Source organism: Scomber scombrus, chromosome 17 (genome assembly GCF_963691925.1).
Source record: "Scomber scombrus chromosome 17, fScoSco1.1, whole genome shotgun sequence".
NCBI classification, from domain to species: Eukaryota; Metazoa; Chordata; class Actinopteri; order Scombriformes; family Scombridae; genus Scomber; species Scomber scombrus.
In genome coordinates, this window is record NC_084986.1 from 2,908,479 (window position 1) to 2,926,239 (window position 17,761).

Below are 17,761 nucleotides of genomic sequence, written 5' to 3' on the forward strand. Positions count from 1 at the left end.
ATACCAGTGGCATAACTGGTGTGTAAATGTCCTAAATTTAATGCACTGACATTCGTTTGTTTTTGTTTTTTGAGCATGTAGGTCAGCTTACAACAGCTGTGCTAAGTATAAAACTACTAAACATAGTGAAAATAGACGCAGATGAACTAAACTCACTGTTTGCCTTAATCATACTATACAGGATTATATAGAGTATCAACCCATATACTGTAAATAGACGCATAAATAGATTTCATCCCAGCTTCACATGGTGCTTTTATCATTTATGGTTCTCGTTGAGCCTCTCCAACTTCCTTTAAGGAGAATATTGGGGCTTTAAACAGATTTAAGCTGTGTTTGTGTGTATGTGTGTGAATATTTAAAAAAAAAAAAAAGCCTTGAAAAGGAATCTGTAGCTGGTTCATTGTTACTGAAAGCCATTTAAACACCTCCGTTCACTTCATATTTACGGATGTTTACTTACTCAACAGAGCCGTATATATCCTGGGATTGTCTGTTTGTGAATGAACTCTATTAATATGGAAATGTTTCAAGAATTTAAGCCAGTGGGGAACATTATGATGATGATGATGATGATTGTGTTGTAGCTGCAGGAACGAGAGCGGATTAATTGCAGAAGGTGTTTAGCTGTGCTTATGTTGAAGCAATTTTTGGTGATGTCTTCTGTATTATGCATGCCGGTGTTATTCAAACAAAGCCACATTTTTTGAATTGTAATTTGCACAGATGTAATTCAGTTGCACACAAACATCGCTCTCCAGTGTAAAATAAACATCAAGCAGCATCGATAACACAGACTGTTTTATTCATTGCACCCTGGAGACTAATCACTGAATCATTAGGTGTAAGAGTGTAAAAAAAAATTCAGTGTTTGTTTGGAAAAATTCACTTTTTTCTAATTAGATGTTTTTTTCTTTGCAGAGCAGTGTCATTAGACTATTTTAACTTTGTTTCATAAACAAACAGTATTAAAAGTCTGTTGCATGTATTATAATAAAGCAAGTGTGCAATCATCCATTCACAGTATTGAACATTTTAGGAGCAAATTAAACACCATAAATCACATCTCAGGCTGTACTGAGAACGTCTGCTGTGTCATGTGTAGAATACTGAACCAAAATGCCGTTTTTGAGTCATAATTTGAATAAACCATGCAGAAAATCATTGTGTTTTCCGTTTCTTGTATTTCTTTTATAAGCGAACACAATTCCTCATTCAGAGGTCGATGTTATCGGCACACAGGAGAACATTCATCATTGATGAACTCTGGTTTCTTTAAATCAAAAGTTCAGACCCAAGAGCTTTTATATCCTAAGAACAAATTAATACCTATAATTAATACTGATGCATGAGGTGTTTTCATGCCATTAGTTTGCTTTTTCAAATATATTATGTAACAAATCCAGAAAATATGACATAATTTATACAAAGGACTTCAAGAGGGGAATGGATCCTATGTACCACTAAAGTTAAGGAAAGATTGTGGTTTTCCTGTTGTCCTTGGGTCACTTTTGACCTGGAGGGACAACAGGCGTTATGTCAAAAAGGAGGTATAGTTTCATTTAAATGAGGCCTATTGACCATAATTTCCAAAAAATATGTATAAAACCTGTGGTAATAAGTTGGAATGAAGTTGGCTAAAAAGGCGTAGCACACAATTGGGTGATAACTTATATTTTATGCTTTATTAACAGTCAACGGGAAGACAACAAGATGGTTAAATATTGAAAGGAACAATTAACAATTTTTTATCAGGTGCCTTAACTCAGTGTTAAAATGTTAGAAGCAGTTTAAAATGGTGTATTGTATATTTATGCTCATACAAATTAAACTTAAATATTAATAAATATGTCTCATGCTTATCCAGGCGCATAGTGTGTGCATAAACACAAAATAACTATTAAAAAAATCATTATCAAGCTTTTGATGATCTGAGCTGATATAACAGGGAAACATCACGGTTCACAACAGTTTGGCAGATTCACTGAAAAATGCTCCCTCATTATGCATATTTGTTTGTATATAAATATAATCCCGGCGGCATAACATTTCTCTAAAACATATTTCCTCTTGCAAATTAGAAGCATACAAGCATGATTTCAATCAGGGGAAACCAGAGAATGAAGTAAAATGAGTTGTTTAATATGAAGATGATATTGATGATTAATATTAGCAAAGTCTTTGGCACTTGGACTGCAGGGATTTTTTAAATTGAAGGACTTCAGACCTGAGCAGCAGCAAGATAGACCAGACCCGACCCGACCCGACCCCCCCCCTCTTGAGTCCAGACACTGGTGGGGGTGGCTGATGACTTCAATCAATCAATCAATCCATCGTTATAGCGCCAGATCACAAGAAAATTCATCTCAAGGCACGTTACACAGAGCAGGTCTAGACCGTACTCTTTAATTTGATTTAAAGAGACCTGACATTCCCACATGAGCAGAACTTGGTGACAATAGCAAGGAAAAACCTCAAGCAGAACCGGGCTCTAAGTGGGTGACCGTCTGCCTTGACTGGTTGGGGTTGAGGGATAGAGAGAGGGGGGGGGGGGGGGGGGGGGGGGGAGAGAGAGAGAGAAGGAGAAGAGGGAGACTGACTTCTGCTGATGAAGTGATGCACTGATGAATCTGAAGACTGGGTCGTGATGTGGAGGTGCCGGGTCGTGCAAAACAGCATCAAGAAAACACTAAAGCAGAGAGGGAGAAAACATATTTAAAAAGCCATTCTGTTACGCCAAATTATCGACAGACCTCAAAGATATTCTTAATTATGAAAATGATTTACCATAGTGGCCACCGATGCGAACAATATTGCAACAAGAACTCCACCAACAATAATCCATTTTCATTCGCTGCTGCTCCCTAAAAATGAAGAAATAAAGAGCAATGACTGATCTGGTATCATTCATAGCTTTGTTTAAATAAGAATAATAGTATGTGATTGTATTTATAAAGAAAGGAAATTATTTCAGGAGGCAAAACTAAGGTGAACATACTCAAAAAGGTCTATTATAATCCCCTTATTGAACACGTTTCAGATAATATTGAACTGCAGAAAAGTCTGAAAGCATGTGACCCAGCAACAGTAAATATTTATTGTATTTGGAAGAGTGATGGCCAGGACTACAGTCTTACTAAATAAAATAATTAAAGAATTAAAAACTTACCACTTGTGCTTCTGACTCTGTCTTTCCACCAGCTCATCCCATGGTGCTCAGAATAAAAAAAGACACAAAACAATCTGTAAATAATCACAGTAGAGAAATCCAACTCTCCCACAAAGGTTTATTCTTATAACACTGTATTCACATTACAGTGGAGAAAAAAAAGCTATTTATAAATTCCATAGTGATCAACAAGTGAAAGTATTTCTGTAAAACCTCCAGCCTGCAACATCGTTAACAGTCTTCAGGTCATTATACAGACTTATGGAGCATGTTTTCTTTTTTTCTGAAGGCTGATATTTCACCCAGCAAATTTGGTCTCAATAGGATTTATATTTGTTACTGTACAGTTATATACATAAACGCTTCTTATGAATTTGTTAACCATCTTTAATAGCAGAGCTGCAAAGGGCCAGTACAATAAATCTAAACGTTCAGCCTACAAACATTGGCTCAGGACCAAAAACACCACTTATACAATAATGTGAATATGTAAATATGGATTTTAAGTGTCAAAGCATGACACATTTTTTCTCTATTAGCATGACTGTGTAGTACTCAAACTGCATCAATCATGAGGTGGAACAATCCATTTTTTTTAGTAATATGACAATATCCATGCACACCTGGATGATTGTGTTTAAATACGGTCAGTAAATATAATCAGTACCTGGTATAGAGAACCGGCCAGAAATATCTGGATCTCGAGCAATGCGCTTTGATTGCGGTTACAGTTCAGGAGGTTTTTCTCATAGAAGAGAACGTCTACAGTGAGATAGACGTTCGGGTCGGTCACCTGTCTCCTGCTTTCAGCCACAACCTGACACTTATTGAAAGTGTGATGCATCACCACGAGAATCACTGGTTTATTAGCTTCCAACACAAGATAACAACAGAAACAGGATTATTTTTGGTCTAAAAATTTATTTACAATATACATTTAAAGGGCACAGCAGCTGGCAATTTTCTATATTTTTCTTGATGTCATTGAATCTCATCTTTGGATCTAAACCAACAATCAACTGATCTACTAACAAGTATTGTTTGTGTATCCAAAGCCTGATATATGTTATTCTTCTGTTGTTGTCCAAAAACTATTAAAACACATCAGTGAGCCACACTGCTGCACTGGCTGACATGTTGCTTCATTATGAAGAGTTTGGTCACGTTAGATTGTTAGAAACGGCTCCAAAGACTAATTACAGGGATCATGTTTTCATTCTTCAGAGAGTAGTTCTGTGTAAGACGCCACTAGCTTGTGTTACATATCACAACCACTTGACTTTGTACATTTCTCACAAAAACAGTAGAAAGGATTAGTAGGAGTCTTGGAGCTGTTTCTAACAAACTACTGTGATTAACCCTTGTGTCGTCCTCCTGGGTCAAATTGACCCCGTCTGTTTTGACCTTCCTTCCTTCTCTCTTTCTTTCCTCTCTCTCTTCCTTCCTTCCTTCTTTCCTTCCTCCACTCCCTTTCTCCTTCCTTCTGTCCTTCCTTCCTCCTCCCTCCTCTCCTTCCTTCCTTCCTCTCCTTTTGTTCCTTTCCTTCCTCCCTTCCTCTTTCCTTTCTCCCTCCCTCCCTCCCTCCCTCCCTCCTTCCTTCTCTCCTCCCTCCCTTCCTTCCTCCCTTCATTCCTTCCTTCTTCCTTACTTCCTCCTTCCTTCCTTTCCCCCTCCCTCCTTTTCTTCCTTCTTCCTCCCTTCCTTATTCCTCCCTTCCTTCCTTTCCTTCCTCCCTTCCTCTTTTCCTTTCTCCCTCCCTCCCTCCCTCCCTCCCTCCCTCCCTCCCTCCCTCCCTCCCTCCCTCCCTCCCTCCCTCCCTCCCTCCCTCCCTCCCTCCCTCCCTCCTTCCTTCTCTCCTCCCTCCCTTCCCTCTTTCCTTTCCTTTCCTTCCTCCCTTCCTTCTCCCTTCATTCCTTCCTTACTTCCTCCCTTCCTTCCTTCCTTTCCCCCTCCCTCCTTTTCTTCCTTGTTCCTCCCTTCCTTATTCCTCCCTTCCTTCCTTCCTCCATCCTTTCCTTCCTTCTTCCTTCCTCCCTCCCTTCCTTCCATCTTCCTCCCTTCCTTCCTTGACTTGAGGACAACAGGAGGGTTAATATCTTTGTGCCAATATGACCCAATATATCTTTTGGACACTAATGGAGATCTACAGCACAGAAGAATAAGATATATCAGGCTTTAGATACACAAACATTAAAACATTATGTTAAGCATTTTCATGGAGCAAAATAATTCTCTTTCACACTGATTGGTAAAACTTTTAAGTAGGAAATTAGCCAGATAAAGGCATTCTTACCAGACAAGCTTTCCAAGGCCTCGCTGATGTTCGTTCCAACATGTGAAACAGCCAAACAGATTACCAGGAGATAGTCACAATCTTCAGAACGATCCACCTCAATGTGGCCAATGTGTTTAATCATGTTAACCAACTCTAAATGAGCCCCGTTTGTTTTTCCCGACTCAACAACAAAGAACTTCCTCCATGAGGCTAAAGAGACAGAAGAATGAGAGGTTATTCAATAATGGAGGGCTAGTTTTGAACTGCACTGAAAGACACAGTTTCATCGTACTACAGACTTATTTAAAATAGACCACTAGAACAGTAATGTCATGGTTATCCATTTATATATCCGGCTACTTTAAAGCTGTAAACACAACAGTGACAGACTGTATTATGAACAGTTGTTTATTTACACATCCAGCAAACACAGTGTCACAGAGTGGAAGTAGAGCAGGTGGACCCAAATGCAGAGAATGCAACAGGCAGAGCGAAACTGAAGAACCTACTTTATTTTTGCCAACACAGGAGAGACTCAAAACGGAGGCAAGTAACACAGAGAAACTGAACTGAAAACCAAAACCTATATAGATTAGGGGTGATTACAAACAGGACACAGGTGAGTGAAACAAAAACACAGGTGAAAAACATGAGGAAATCAACTAAGGCTGGGAAACACAGGAAGTAAAAAACAACCACACACACACACAAGGAGAAAAACCTTCAAAAAAACACACAAGCTGAAACACAACAGGAACTACAGACAGGATGTGACACATGGAGCAGGTTTTACACTCATTTAGAGTCATGTTTCTGGCCAGCAGACGAATATAAGTCCAATATTTATTGTTGTTTTTTAGCTCTGTTTTTGGTCTCCACCAACTCCTGGGGGGGAATATTTGTCTCTTTAGCTACTAAAAGCAGCTTGTCCCTAACTTTATCGGTTTTGTTAAGGTCAGGTAGTATACATGGGGTTTTTAGAGCTTTTTTAAACTGCCTGTTACTGTAGAAACAAAGAAGGAAATGAAACTGCTCAGATCAGATTAGGGAAGTTGTCAGCTCTAAAAATGAACATAGTGTGTTGAAAGATGACCTATGTAAGGCTGACAGGAACTGCAGAGTCAGTTGATAATTCATCACAGAACCAAGCAACAACCCCTTTCACATATAAGTGGTCAATTATTATTTAATTATATAACAATATTCATTGGAGAAACGTTAAATTGAACCTTTTCTAATTACTAAATGTAACCTAGTGTCTACCGTTTTGAAAGAGTCACTTAAAGTACCAGTCAAAAGTTTTTTTTACACACTTCCCCAGAATTAGAAAGTGTGTGCAAACTCATGTATATATATTTTTTTCTTACCGGCTGCCATGTTCCCCTCGTCTGCCATGTCTCTGAAAAAGGAAACAAAGATGAGCGTTCAGTCAAAGTCATTTAACAAAACTGAATAAAGTCAAACAAGTAAAGCAGGTCTATCTGCGTCACAAACACTTTAGTCACAGCTTATCTGTTCAAGCTCACACTGACCCATGAAACACACAGAAATACCTTAGAGGGCTACGACTCAGCATGCTAGAGATCCAGTACTGATTCACAGGAGTAGTTCACATTAGTTATTTCAAATGCTTACTTACATTGTTCGATCATTTGTTTGTGGCGTCTCTGGCATTCCTCTCCCACACTCCCAGCTGCTTTTGCTCCTCCCTGTTAGTTTCACTTCTGTTTTTTGGGTCAGACAACAGAGGAAGTGCAGATATGTGACTTTATCAGTGTTTTGCAAGTAATCAGAACTAAACACGGTGTCAGCGGTTTGTATTTACTGTTTAGGCATGAGTGGTGAGACTCGTTAGGGTAATGGTATGAACAGGGTAAACCAATCCAAGGCAGAGTAAAATGGGTCTTGCTAAGAAAAGCAGTGGGATCTATAATAATGCTTCACAGTAAGCTAGTGTTACCTTTGGTTTCCAGAGTGTGAAAGGAAACAGATTGACCTTAAGCTGCAGCTCCGGGCTTCAAACCTGCTCTGATTCAAACCGACATGTGCCGTCACTCCTCGCTGCACCCATCTTTATACAGTCTGTGATTTATACCTAGCCACACTCAAAGGTGGGGCACCTGTGAGTGTGGTTAGGTATAAATCACAGAAAAAGCTTCATACCCTCCTTCTGGTTTCATCCCAATGCTTCCAATATTTCCCCAAGAATTCCTCGTCTTTGGCATGTCTTTGTAGTCGCAACACAATCAATCAGATGATGTAACTCTTGTGTTGCACCACATGTGGCCAGTGCTGCGTAAAGTCTGCATGATTGCTGCGTTGTCTGTTTCAGAAAAGTTGTTGGACAATTAAGTATCATGAAGCATACTGAGACCTTTACTCTGGTACAAATGTTCAGACCTCCCACAATGACTGATTTGCTCACTGTGGTCTGACATTATCCTTCATTAAAGTGACATTATTAGAAACCTTCACTGATGAATCTGACACATATCTGACCAGGCTGATAGATTTCTCAAGCATATATTCAGTGTGAAACCAATCCCATGACACTGTTTCCAGCTGGCTTAGCAAACCAAAAGTGCACACAAACAGCAAGTAAATTAAGGATTCACTAACTTTACTTTTTCTTGTGTCAGACCCAATTTGGTCAACTTTACATCAGGTTTACTATATCAGTCACATACAAAGAAAATTCAATAATTCAATAATGATTTTTTATTTTCTCTAAATTCTTTAATGACAGCTTCAGGTAGCTTTGTCTGATACCTTGTTTCTTTACCTGGTTTGTCAGCTCCCTCAGATTAGATACAGTCTTCTTGGCTTCTTGCAGATTTCTTTACTGCATACGTTAATGTTGTCCTGCCCAAAGCTTAATTTTCACTGAAGAATCTTTCTTTATTTGACTCCATACACCATCGCTTAAATCCTGACTTATTACAGGCTGCACTTCAAATTTAAAATGTTTGTACATTCAAATTAAAAAAGTGAAGCTTAGAACTTTATTTTTTTAATGAGACCATGACTTTTATAATGAAATTGTATTAAACAGTTTTGACAAATAGTATATGAAGGCAGCCTGCAGAGATATGATGACAAAAACATTTTTAATTTATTCTTTGTGAGGGACAAAGTGTACTCAGCATTTTTAATCAGCACAAAGAAGCAACATTCATTATTTTACAGATAAGTTTTGGCTTCATTTAAAACTAGGGCTGTCAAAGTTAATAACGCATTAATGCAAATTCATTTTAACAACGTTGTTTTTTTAACGTTGTGTTTGACCCTTGTCCCGGCCTGTAGTTTGGTAATAAGGAGGCAATGCAGCAGTAATGTTTTGGATAACAAGCAGAAATGGAGAAAGAAAAGGTCTTATGAAACGCAAATTCAGCTCCAAAGAGTAATAAAAATAATACATTTTTGAATCAATTGACAGCCCTATTTAAAACACATTTTTTAAAGCTGGATGGCAAACTGTAATGTTACACACAGAGTCATAACATAAAAATGCACGCTTAAAAAAAAGCACATTTACTGCAGTGAAAGGTAAACCTGAGTTTGCCTTCTCATTAAGCCGGCTCACTTTTTAACTTTTGTTAGCAAAATCAGCCATTTTTTCATTTCTCTGCAGTGTTGAGCTGCAGTTACATTATAGTCATAAAAAGCCAAAAACAAATGCATCAACCTTCCCAACCTTTTACAATGATAGCAATAACAGCATCCTTGTTATTACTCTCTTTGCAGATGACTGAACTTGTTTTTCTCTTCACCAAACATTATATACTTTCAACAATATTAGGAAAAATACTGAACCAACAATAAAGCAGATCCAGTTCCCTAAAATGAAGAAATAAAGAACAATGGGTCATCTGGTATCATTAATAACTCCATCAACACTACAATTGTTTTGCCTTTGATTAAATGTCAGAAACATAAAGAAATAAAAATTAAATAAGAAATCTAATTTACAATCCATACCTTTGATTCTGTCCCATAAGCTCTGCCTGGAGAACTGAGGATAAAAAAGACACAAAGAAAACATCTGTAAATGAGTCAATGACGTGATGCAACCCAGTGTCAATTGTTGGAACCAGTGTTATTTCTCATCTTGCCAAACAAGCATGAGACACTGTTTCTCTTTTTGCCTGACTGTGTAGTACTCAAACTGTATCGATCATGAGGTGGAACACAATCTATTTTTTAGTAAAATGACAATATCAGTGCACACCTGGATGATTGTGTTTAACCCTCCTGTTGTCCTCGAGTCAAGGGAGGAAGGGAGGAAGAAGGAAGGAAAGGAGGGAGGAAGGAAGGAGAGGAGGGAGGAAGAAGGAAGGAAAAGAGGGAGGAAGGAAGGAAGAAGGACGGAAAAGAGAGAGGGAGGAAGGAAGAAGGAAAGAAAGGAGGGAGGAAGGAAGGAGGGAAGGAAGGAAGGACAGGAGGGAGGAAAGTAAAGAAGGAAGGGAGGAAGGAAAGGAAGGAAGGAAGGACGGAGGAAATAAGGAAGGAAAGAAGGAGGGAGGGAGAAAGGAAAAAAGGAAAGGAGGACGGAAAGAAAGAAGGACTGAGGAAAGAAGGAAGGGAGGAAGGTAGCGGGGAGGAAAGAAAGAGAGAAGGAGGGAGGGAGGAAAGAAGGAAGGGAGGAAGGAAAGGAGGGAAGGAAAGAACGAGAGAGTGAGGAAGGAAGGACAGAAGGAAGGAAGAAAGGGGGATCGAGGAAGGAAAGAAGGAAGGGAGGAGGGAGGAAAGAAAGAGAGAAGGAGGGAGGGAGGAAAGAAGGAAGGGAGGAAGGAAAGGAGGGAAAGAAAAAGAAGGAAGAAGGGAGGAAGGACAGACGGATGGAAGGAATGGAGGAAAGAAGGAACAGTCAAAACAGACAGGGTCATTTTGACCCGGGAGGACGACACAAAGGTTAAATAAAGTTGCTAGTTCCGTAATTATAATCAGGTCTCGAGAACCTACCAGGAAACTCTGGATCTCATACCACGCGATGTGATTGCGGCCGGAGGGCAGGAGCTTTTTGTCATAGAAGAGAACGTCTACAGTGAGAAAGACGTTTCGATTGATCACCTGTCTCCTGCTTTCAGCTACAACCTGCTTGTCATTGAAAGTGTGATGCATCACCACCAGAATCGCTGGTTTATTAGCTGCCAACACAAGATAACAACAGAAACAGGATTATTTTTGATCTAAACATTTATTTATAATATAAATGTATGGACTAACTCTATGGATAACTTTGATCAATAAGTAAGAACGTAGCCTGATAAAGGCATTCTTACCAGGCATGCTTTCCAAGGCCTCGCTGATGTTCGTTCCAACTCGTGAAACAGCCGGACAGAAAACCAGGAGATAGTCACATTTCTCAGGACGATACACCTCACTTTGGCCAATGCCTTTAATCTTTTTAACCAAGTCTAAATGAGCCCCGTTTGTTTTTCCCGACTCGACAACAAAGAACTTTCTCCACGAGGCTAAAGAGACAGAAGAATGAGAAGTTATTTAACTGTAACATAAAGAGAAACCAGATGAAGAAAAGAAAACTAAGATTTAGCATAAAAAAGAAGAAGAATCTTTAAAACTATACATGTACAATTTTCATATGCTTACAAAATCTTTAAAATGACTCTGATGGCACACACCAGAAATATAGATAGTCAATGAAGGCCTTATATGTCTGATTCTGGATTTTCCCGAAAGCCAGTGGATGAAAGCTATAACAGGGGTAATAAGGGACCTACAACTGGTTCTGGTGAGAAGTCTGGCTGCCTTTTGGACTAACTGCAAACATTTTCGAGCAGTCTGACTGAGGCACGTGTACTGTAGAGGGAGCTACAGTAGTCTAGCTGAAAGAAAATGAATGTGTGGATTAATCGTTCAAGATCAGTAGAGGGAAATATAGGTCTTATTTTAACACAGCAGGTCTTTACACTCATTTTGAGTCCAATATTAACGGTTGTTTTTCAACTCTATTTTTGGTCTCCACCAACGCCTGGGGGAAATATTTCTCTCTTTTGCTGCTAAATGCTCTATTTTTGGCCCCAACTATGTTTGGTTAAGTTCAAGTATTGTATATAGGGGTTTTCAGAGCTTTTTTTCACTGCCTCCTGCTGCAGAAAATGAAACTACTCTGACCAAATTAGGGAAGTTGCGACCTGTAGTCCTGTAGTGTGTTGAAAGATGACCTCTGCAAAGCTGACAGGAACTGCAGAGTCAGTTGATAATTCATCACAGAACCAAGCAACAACCCGTTTCACATACAAGTGGTCAATTATTTATATACTTAATTATATAACAATATTCATTAGAGAAGCGTTAAATTTAACCTTTTGTAAATACTAAATGTAACCTATTGTCTACAGTTGTGAAAGAGTCACTTACAGTACAGTACCAGTCAAAAGTTTGGACACACTTCCCCAGAATGAGAAAGTGTATCCAAGCTCATATACTTTATAAACATAATAAACTCTTTTTCTCACCGGCTACTCTCTCGTCTGCCATGTCTCTGAAAAAGAAAACAGAGATGAACATTCAGTCAAAGTCATTTAACAAAATTGACTTAAACTAAACAAGTAAAGCAGGTGTATCTGCGTCACAAACACGTTAGTCACAGCTTATCTGTTCAAGCTTGCGATGACCCATGAAACACACTGAAATACCTTAGAGGGCTATAACCTCTACGACTCGGCATGGTAGAGATCCAGCACTTCACAGATTCACAGGAGTAGTTCACATTAATTTTTTTAAATGTTTACTTACATAGTTCGATAATTTCTTTGTGGCGTCTCTGGCATTTCTCTCTCACACTTCAGTTGCTCTTGCTCCTCCTCCTGCTGCTAGTTTCACTTTTAATTGTGGGTCAGACTACGTGTTGTCTCACCACGACAACAGAGGAAGTGGAGGAACCAGATACGTGACTTTGTGAGTGTTTTGCAAGAGACCAGAACTAAACATGTGTCTGTGGTTTGTATCTACTGCAGATAAAAGTGGTTCATTGCTGCAGGTGCAATAAACATGCATGGACAGTTATTAAATTTTGTTTTAAATATGGCTGTCAATCGATTAAAATATTTAATCGTGATTAACCGCATGATTGTCATGATTGAACTCACGAAAAACACCCATTTAAATTTATTTTTTTCTAAATGTACTTTAAAGGGATATTTTTCCTATAATTGAATAATTAAAATTATCATGGTAGTAGATATATATGCTTGCTTTATGCAAATGTATGTTAATTATTATTGAAACAATCCAGAACAATGAAATACTGCATGTTCCAAAAAACCTGTTAGGATCTACAGTAGTCACATTCACACACACACACACACACACACACACACACACACACACACACACACACACACACACACACACACACACACACACACACACACACACACACACACATACACACACACACACACACACACACACACACACACACACACACAAGAATGTAATAAGAGCAAAAATACACACACAGTCTGTCTCTCTCTCTCTTCCTCTCTCTCACACACATACTCATGCACGCTCAGACACACACAGTCCACAATGTAACTGCTGCATCACTTCCTTATTCACAGTTGTCAAAAGAGTTCAGTTCAATTCGGACAGGGTCACAGTTGATCAGGTCTATATCACCAAACACACAAAGAAACAAAGAAGGTGTGTCACCATGCTATTGGTTGGATTTGACCAGGTGAACAGCTGATGTCTTATTTGATGCTCCAGAAATGACAACAAAAAAATGATGAGCTGTGAGAAGGATGAGAAATACAACTCTAGATGTGAGCATGCAAAAAGACTTCCTTCTCTAAGCTTCATTACACTTCCTCTGAACAATGAAACAATACAAACATCACAAGAAATTAACTACTATGTGTATAGTACTGACACAATCTGAAAGTGCTTTGGTGACATTCACTGACTTGAAAGAGTAAATGAAAACAAACAGTGACTTGGCTGGTCTTCAGACTGAAGCTTAGTAAGTACTTTAGAGTGCCAAATTCTCTTTAGAAATATGTAGTCAATCATTTTTTGCAATGGTCTCCACTCTAAGTTCAGGCCCTCTATTAAGTTTGCTGGTGGTCATTTTGTAGATTATTGCTCTGTTAATAAGATTTGATGTCTGCTGTGTGGGTGTTGATTGACAGCTGTGATTGACAGTTGGCTCACCCACTGCTCCGGGACTCACACTGAGTCAGATTATTGTTGTAATATTTCAATAAGTTTAATGTTACTTGATTACAAAACCTTTCCTATAAGCACAATTTAGGTAAAAGTAGCTAACATTAACCCAAGTGTTCCCAGTCACATTATTATAGATCCCACTGCTTTTCTTGGCAAGATCTGCCCTACTCTGCTTATGATTGGCTTGTACTTGTTGTCTTAGTTGCTTGGGTTGGTCTGGTTTAGGCATAAGGAGTTAGATTTGTTAGGGTTAGGGTATGAATATCAGGGTAAGCCAATCAGAGGCAGAGTCTGGTGGGTCTTTCCAAGAAAAGCACTGGGATCTATAATAATGCTTCCCAGTAAGCTAGTGTTACCTTGTGAAAGGAAACAGATTGACCTTAAGCTGCAGCTCCGGGCTTCAAACCAGCTCTGATTTAGGGCATGTACACACGTACCATGGTATCTGGAAAAAACAATATATTTTCATGCATTTTCTTCCTTTCATCCACAAAAAAACTCTGTTCTAGGTCACTGAAAACGACTATTGCTAAAAACTCTGGCCAAAGTGGAGATTCTGGAATACAGAGTTTTCGTTCCCGAACGTCACAGTCACAAAACGGAGGGGGGGAGAATATCCTTTTTTTTTTAAATACCCGGCTAAGTGTGTACATGGCCTCACACTGACATGTGACAACACTCCTCGCTGCACCCATCTTTTTACAGTCTGTGATTTATACTTAGCCACACTCAAAGGTGGGGCTAAAAAGCTTCATACCCTCCTTCTAGCTTCACCCCAATACTTTCAATATTTCCCCAAGAATTCTTCGTCTTTTCTTTATAGTCTCATCACAATCAATCTCAAAAGTGCTGCGTAAAGTCTGCATGATTGCTACGTTGTCTGTTTCAGAAAGGTTGTTGGACAATTAAGTATCATGAAGCATACTGAGGCCTTTACTCTGGTACAAATGTTCAGATGTCCCACAATGACTGCTTTGCTCACTGTGGTCTGACATTATCTTTCATTAAAGTGACATTATCAGAAACCTTCACTGATGAATCTGGCACATGTCTGACCAGGCTGATAGATTTCTCAAGCACATATTCAGTGTGAAACCAATCCCATGACACTGTTTCCAGCTGGGTTAACCAAGCAAAAGCACACATACAGCAGGTAAACAAAGGATTCACTCACTCAACTTTTTCTTGTGTCAGACCCAATTTGGTCAACTTTACATCAGGTCACATACAAAGAAAACATTTTCTGAAAAAGTCGACAAATATTTTGAAATTTCTTTACAACAGTTAACAAGACATCACATTCTTTAGTGACAGCTTCAGGTAGCTTTGTCTGATACCTTGTTTATGTACCTGGTTTGTCAGCTCCCTCAGATTGGATGCATATCATTCTTTGCTGCATATGTTGATGTTGTCTTCCCCAAAGCTTAATTTTCACAGAAGAATCTTTCTTCTTTATTTGACTCCATTCACCCTCCCCTAAATCCTGACTCATTATTCAAATAAAAATGTTTGTATATCCAAATTAAAATATGGGTAGTGAAGCTTAGATCTTTATTTTTTTATAATACAATTATTTAATCTTATAATGGTGTTACTTGTATTAAACAGTTTTGGCAAATAGCATATGAAGGCAACCCACACATATATGATAACAAAAACTCAGATTTATTCATTTTTATTTATTCTTTGTGAAGAATAAAGTGTACTCTGCATTTTTAATCAGCACAAAGAAGCAGCATTCATTATTTTACAGATGGATGGCACACTGCATATACATAGGCTTATAATATAAACATGCACACTTAAAAAAAAAAGCACATGTACTGCAATGAGAAGTAAACTTGACTGTGCAGTCTCATTAAGCCGGCTCACTTTTTTGTGATCAAAATCTGTAATTCTTCTTTTCTTTCTCTGCATTACATTACAGTCAATCCTTTTGTTATTAATCTCTTTTCAGATTATTTATTTATTTTTATTTATTGAGTTTATTTGTTAGGGACCATGCAAATTAACATAGTACAACTTCAGCTTGTTACACATGAGCTGCAGTAACTGATAGAGATTATAGCTATTGCTGGTTTCCATCTCCTGTCCCTAGTTAGACTTTTAAAAGACAGATATCAATATTACATACAAAACCAATAATGATACAAAAGGAAAAGAAAAAAAGGGAATATCTTTCATCAGTTTTATCTCTGGTTGTGTGGTCCACATTTGAGAGCCAAGGAGGTCTCACTTATACAAGATGGCAAATCAATTTTTTCTCCTCATCAAACAGTAATTAATCTCAACTTTATTTGATTCCTTCTGTTATGCCATATGAATGACAATGGTCAACAATATAATCATTATTGCAACAAGAACTGCACCGACAAAAACCCATATGCATTTGATGCGGATCCCTAAAATGAAGAAATAAAGAGCAATGAGTCATCTGGTATCATTCATAGCTCCATCAACATTAACATTATTTTATTTACATTAGAATAACAGCAATGTAATTACATTTATAAAGAAAGGAAATTTCAATAGTTTTGGATAAAAACTGATTTCAGGAGGCAAAACTAAGGTGAAGTTAGAGTAAGTTCACCCTGAGATGAGGGAAACTCTGTTATCCGTTCCAGAAAGAGAGGTAACTGAAACTCTGAGTCAGTCGCCATGGTAACTGACTCTGTGAACATAACCTGCTCGCTGGCAGGTTTTCTGTTAGAGTTTCTACCTGTCTCCTCCTACCTGAAGCAAGCTGACACACATGGGTTGTCTGTTTCTTGGCAATTTGATAGATATCGAGGCAGAATTAATTTGCAATGCCTTATGTCGGGAGATGTGTTCAGGGCTCAATTGGATGTGCTTTCATTCCGAGATGAATATCTGTTAGAACGGTATCACTGTTCATTACACTCAATCATTTCTTAACATTCTCCGGCCATACATATCCAGTCTCACAGCAAATTTTGTGCATTGTTTCTATGCAAATGGATTTCTGTACAACACTGGCGACGCAGAACACTTTGGCCAGGCATCTATCTATCTATCTATCTATCTATCTATCTATCTATCTATCTATCTATCTATCTATCTATCTATCTATCTATCTATCCATCCATCCATCCATCCATCCATCCATCCATCCATCCATCCATCCATCTATCCATCTATCCATCTATCTATCTATCTATCTATCTATCTATCTATCTATCTATCTATCTATCTATCTATCTATCTATCTATCTATCATTGAGTGTTCATGTACACATAAAATTGTGTTAAATAAAAGTGTTAAATAGTGTAAAATGTTAATCTACTAAGCAGGGTATTAGATGAGAGGACATATGTGGTAAAACAGATTTCTTTTGGGGGTTTAAATTACTGTGTGTTGAAATAGCCACTGAATTAATATTGACTTTGTTTAATAGCCTACGTCAACTCTGAATAAAAGTGAGGTAAAATCATAGCCTAGCAAAATATGCCTTATTTTTCTGAATGATGTTTTTGTATTTAATTTTTAGCTGCTTCCAATTACGTTACACCACTTTTTCACCTGTATGCTACAATTTTTTAAGTGAGGTAAGTTAAGTCAGTGGAGTAGTGCATTAAAACAAGCATTGACTCGGGCAGCAGCCACTTCTCTCTGCTTAGCGTTTGCAGCAGTGTTACTTTTTTGTGAAATATATGATCATATTCACCACAGGCCTGCAGGGGGAACTCCAGTTACAGTGAGGTGACATAACTCTATCTTTTTTTTCTCAGTACAGTAGTTGCCATGGTGAATCAAGGTATTGATGATGGCTTTTTATAGCGGCCGTGCATGCGCTAAACTCAAGGTGAACATACTCAGAGTTGATTGAACTAATTCAGATCAGCTGTTCTGGAACCGGATACTCAGAGTTCAGGGTTAGACTCAGAGTTTGTTGAACCTCTTTACTGGAAAACCCCCCAGGACTACAGTCTTACTACATAAAAGAATTAAAGAATTCAAACTTACAATCACTGCTTCTGACTCTGTTCCACCAGCTTATCCTGGGGACCTGAGAATGAAAAAGACACAAAGAAAAAAACTAAAGCTTACAACACTATTAACAGTCATTACATCACTATACAGACTCAACGAGCATGTTTTCTTT